The following is a 6,013-nucleotide window of genomic DNA, read 5'->3' on the forward strand; positions in this document are numbered from 1 at the left end:
GTGTAATGTTGACTTAATCTCTGTAATCGAAATACTTGAGCTAGGCATAATGTTTGATCAGAAACTCTGCTGTGTATCTCACATAACTTCTATCGCTAACAGGGCTATGAAAATGTTAGGTCTTATAGTTAGAATTTCCAAGGATTTTAAAAATATTAACACATTAAAAATTCTGTTCACACCTCTCGTTAGAAGTATTCTAGAGTATAACTGTACAATTTGGTCACCTGTCTTTAATAATTACATTAATACTGTAATGTTTTTAAATGTCTCCCGTAGGTTCTTAACGAATTAATATTTTGTTAGGGGTTTTTGCAACTTCTCGCGGTTTATCAACCCTTCAATCTTAACGAATTAATATGTCACGTTGTGTAATTTTTTTGTTTCGACAGTGATTAATTCATTGAAGGATCCTTTTAATTGGTTGTGGTAACTTTGGTTCTTTTTAGATGAGGCGTGTTACATTCTGTATGGTTTGAAAATAAGACAATGACCGACTACCCTGATTTTAACTACCTTTTCCTACCTTGTTTGCTCGCCCAAACGTTTCCGGTCACTGCAGTCCATAAAGTGCTAATATAATGAGACAATTAATTACAAGTACATGAAGTTGGCTATAGACAATTCAATTCAAGATGCACAAAATTTTATGTTAATGATTTGACTATGGATTTTTAGTTTTGTGAGTTATTTCTACGAGTAGGTATTCTTGGGAATAGCTAGAGACAAAACATGTGTTGCTTTCGATTGGTCTCCGTCCAAATCCCATCCATCAACGTGACCAGCTCGAGAGCAGCCAAGTTGATGGTCCAATCCCAACACCTCCAGAAATTAATTGAATATCGCTCAGCGACAGATGAAATAATGACATGTTTTGCCTCCTGCCGGAGGGTGATGAAGGTGGGATGTGGGTCCTTGGTGGTAAATGATGATGTTGATGATGATGATGATTGAAGAAGATTCATCTTATACCGTTAGGTACAAGGAGCTGCTCCGGTTCGGTGGGCATGATAGCCTGATGTCAGGAACCATTTGGGTCACGTGGGTAGCGCGAGGTCTAGGTCGCGTCAACCTCCCCCAAATCGATGATGAGTTAAGCTTCGCCAGCATGCCGAAAGTTAGGAGTCCACTCTACTAACCTCAAACATAAACATATACTGAAGTGGTTTGCATCAGCAACGTCAGGAGTTCGGGAGTCCCGTGAACACCCCTCTGGTTTACGCTCGTAAAAATAATGATGAATTCAGCTTCAGTTTGTTCGGCTTCGCCTCTGCAGTCACGCTACTCCAAATAGCTCCTGGCTCCAGTCTATACAGCTTCTCGTTCCAGTAGAGGTAATGACACATATTTATCATATGTAAAATACAGAACATACTTCAAATCTTTCGTCCACACTCAAAATAGTCATTTCAATATTTAATTTGAATGAGGGCGTCCTTCCGACATAACGAGTGTTTCCAAAACGGGAGATTTTACCCCACTTCAAAGTCATGGTCACTCGCTCTATCGTTTGTCACCCTCCGCTCGCTTCAAATATCAAAGAATGGTAGAAAGTGATATCCTCGACTTCCGGCGCTAAGGATCAGAGATACTGGAATCATCAGGTCGTGAATCTGAAATCATCCGATCTCCGTCAGCTCAGACGGTTTCAGTCGGAGTCAATTTCCAACCTAATTCTGGATGACTTCTCCTCCTATAGTGGGGTAAGTACTTATTGAATTTGGCAGGAAAGACGTCAGAAATCGCCGAAACAACTTCATATTCGTCACGATCCCTTCGTTCTGTCAGCGAGAAAATCCTCCCCACACGCCAGACAAGAATAGCATAGCCCTTATCCGCTTTGTTCCTTCGTCTACCAGCTAACACAAGTAGGAAAGCCCATTAGCAATATTCGTTCCCTTCGATTTGAACTCCGTGAAAGCGTCCTCTCACTAGCTGAAAATACTCGAAACAGGGGTCTATTCAGGGTGACTATCTAAGGCTGGTCCGCCAACACCTTCGACAGAAACCGGTGTTTTTTACGGGAATAACTCAACCACACCTGAGCAGGGTAAAAACCGGCGCTACTCTACTGAAAATAGACTTTATCTCGGTATCCAGGGTTATCGACTTTGCTAACACAATAGTCCCTATTAGGCAAGCCAATCACAAATTTCGTTCCCTTCGCTTTTGTCGCTTTGGTAAGATAGGACAGCCTACGGAAAATTCGTACACTCCGTCCCCGCCAAACTTATGAAAAATGAAAATCTCACTTGACAGAATAGGAATGCCAGACAGATGCATTCTCTCGGCGGCTAGCTTCAATCCGCTGCGTTATCCCGATTCAAAAATGAATTAAAATTATATGCTAACAGAGAAACCCCTGTAATAACTACAATAGACCGTAGCCTTCACAAAGTTCGTAAAACGGACCTGGAAGTAGATATTAGTGGTACGTAGGTATACGCACGTGGCTCTAATATTTGAAATAATGGTGCACTCGCTGTACATGGCTAAGTGAGAGTGATGGTCGAATAAGTTATATTTAATTAAATATATTTTATGAATTCCGTATAACCTAATCGTTAAATATTATTACTGGAGAATTTTTAAATCATTTTAAATTGCATAGAATAGTCTGACTCATAAATAATGTCTATTGTTGAATGATCTAAAGCGGCTTCAGGATAACCGCTCTTCGTCCTTTTTGTAATAGCCAAGACCCGGTCGCTTCAATGCAATAGGTGATTTATGGCCTCCTTCGCTAACGGGTACCTATAGTACTCAAGTTAAATACCCTTACTTCAAAATACAATTGGATTATTTGGTTTACATTAGGGAAATAAGTGTTAATAATTAGATTATAATAGACTTACCGATACATCTTAGTGTCAACAATCCAAATAATTATAAAAAAACAAACACAGTCACATGCAGTAAAATACTCATGCTGTTAGAAAACCACACCTTCTACACTAAATGACTTAAGCCGTGTTCGCGTCCCGACGATTAATTCTTGTTGACGCGCTTCCTAGTTTTTACTGACTCAACTATCTTAAAACGCTGACCGATCCTGATTATTCCTGACCGTCTCCCAGACCTTGAAACTCTGACCCCCTTGACTGTATTTGATCGTCTCCCAACGCTTTCAAACTGACTATCTTGAACCGCTTTTTCTAACCACCGACTATCGACTTCCTTCTTCCGTTCTTCAACGCTAACTGTCTCGATCGTCTCCCCGCGCTTTCAAATCCAGACTCCCTCCCCAAACCAACCCCCCAAATCGCCATATGCGATTTCTAATTTATGTTCTTTTGAATTCTGAATGCTTTTTGCATTCAAAAGACAGAAATGCACTAAAGGAACACATCAATTATGAGTTCTAGGACCCGTCACATTAATTTAAATCGTTTCAAAACCAATAAATTGTTACTTCTCAAGTAAAATGTCCAATTCTTTATTCAAAGGATGAAACACGACTCTCCTCAGTCCAGTGGCGTGTTGGCCCACCAGCATTTTAGCTCGGTTTACAATTATCAACACGGTCTAGGATGTATTAAATAATTATGATGTAATAGTTTTATTTTTACATCTTCTTGCGAGATTTTAATTTAATTAGGCAAATTCCAAACTCGTCCTGTTAAAATGTTATTTACCTCGCTATTCATAATTATAATTCGTCTAAATCCTTAGAAAATTACGTAACTATATTTAACGGCGTATTTCCTACTTAGAAGTCACTTAGTAGCATTGCTTAACCTAGTTGAATTGTTTCTTACTGATCTGGCTAGGGTTTTTTTTTCTATCCGCCCCAAACAAAATTCGTCGCTACTCCACTGAATAAAATCTGAGAATTTGAGCACCACCATCACGGAGGTCTCTGACGATACAGTGCATGTTCCTATTTTTTTCTCTACCCTAATAAATCTAAACACTTGTTTCTAAAACAGCTATCCAACATCTGGTAAACCCCTACTTCGTGAAATCAACTGAAGAATTCTTTCTAACCATAATAAATCAATAAACAAAAAAATTATCCCAGGGCAAGTTCATCACAATACCATTGAAAGAGTACAACGCAAATTTTTGAGGTGTATTAATTTTAGGCTTGGAATTCCTTTAGAAACAAAAGATTATGATTTCTTATTATATTCATTGAAATTGCTAGAGTTAAGTGGTAGAAGAAATTTTTTTATCTTATATTTTTATACAAAATTATAAATTATCAGTTGGATAGCCCTGACATAGTTATGTTGATTCAATTTCATGTACCTACCATTAGATCAAGGTCCTCTAGTATGTATTTTTGTGACAATTATTCCACAATCTCAGGATATAACTCGGTTATAAATAGATTGCACACACTTGGGAACTTTTATGATAAAATCGCAGATACTTTTAATATTTCCCTTGTTAAGTATAAAGCTGCACTAATAACACATTTTAACGCCACTCATATTAATGAGGTCACTACATAACAGGCTATTGTCATTGCGTCTATCTTTCCTGTTATTTTATTTGTTATGTCTTAACTTAATTTAATTCTTTAATTTTTCTCATCAAAATTTAATACTGCACTATGTAAATGTAAAAAAATAAAATAAAAACTTTGTATGTAAATGACACTTAAATTCTCCGTAAATTCTAAATAAATATTATATATTATTCTGGTATTTAATTAACCATAGTAGTTGTGGTAAGTTTTTTTTTTTTTTTTTTTGTTTCTACATTTCTCCAACAGTTTGCTCCTTGGCATCTGTAAATCAACTAGTAAAATGAACAGATTGTGAAATTCTATACTTTTGTATTGTTAATCAATTCTTTTTTAGATACTTTCAGAAAGGTTTCAGCAAATAATTTGCCATGTCATCTCTGGGAATGCTACGTAGAGGGTCTTTTGAGGAGAGGAAGGAGTGAACATGATCTTGAAGCGACCATGTTGGAGGAGGGAGGAAACGCAGAGGCTGGAATACCGTTCCAAAGCCGAGTTGTTGAAATCAAGAAAGCGACCCCTTTCTCATGTAACAAATATCAGCCGTGTCCATAAGTTGGGTATTTTTTATTATCGCCGACATTCTTGTCATAACTGTGTTCGCAGCGGTGGAATGTAGTATTCTCTCGCCAACTTTACTTAAATTATGTGACTGTCGTTGTATTTGACAATTCAATAAAGGACAATAACAGTATATTGTGAATAAATATACCTTAAGTTTCTATAACCCCTCTAAAAAAAAACTCGGATGCTCTTACCGGGACTGGCAACTCTACCAATTGAGATATTGTTACCTAATTGAAGATTTTTATCTTCGATTATTACATAATAATGGTTTTATTTTTTTTGAATTTGAGAAAAAATCATTTTTGAAATTGTTCGCCAATTTTTTTCCATACAATGTAAGGACAGAGGTGAACCCTTCAAAATTAAGGACCAACCATCAATTATAAAATATTTATTTTTCTGAATAACTTTATTGAGTAAAACCTCAAATTGTAATATTTACATATTGAAGACAATATTAGTGATTTCTAAACGAAAATCTAAAACAGAAAAATCAGAAAAGGAAACGGTCACATCTGGGACTCGAACCCAGGACCTTTGTCTTTCCGGGACAGTGCTCTACCAACTGAGCTAGTGGGACCCTATTCCCCTCGGTCACTTTTAACTGTATCATACTTCGAATAAGAACTACTAACATTGTCTTCATTTTTTCACCGCACATTTTTATTGGCAACTATCTTTATGTATGATCGCAAGATTCAACCCGAACTAAATGCAATCCAAACAGCGTCTTTTTAGATAAACCTATCTTATTTTTTTTATTTTTAATGTGCGACATCGAATAAAGATAGTTGCCAATAAAATGTGCGGTGATAAGATGAAGACAATGTTAGTAGTTCTTATTCGAAGTATGATACAGTTAAAAGTGACCGAGGGGAATAGGGTCCCACTAGCTCAGTTGGTAGAGCAATGTCCCGGAAAGACAAGGGTCCTGGGTTCGAGTCCCAGATGTGACCGTTTCCTTTTCTGATTTTT

The sequence above is a fragment of the Hesperophylax consimilis genome, chromosome 25, assembly GCF_061612785.1.
Source record: "Hesperophylax consimilis isolate HC1 chromosome 25, BYU_Hcon_1.0, whole genome shotgun sequence".
Lineage (NCBI taxonomy): Eukaryota > Metazoa > Arthropoda > Insecta > Trichoptera > Limnephilidae > Hesperophylax > Hesperophylax consimilis.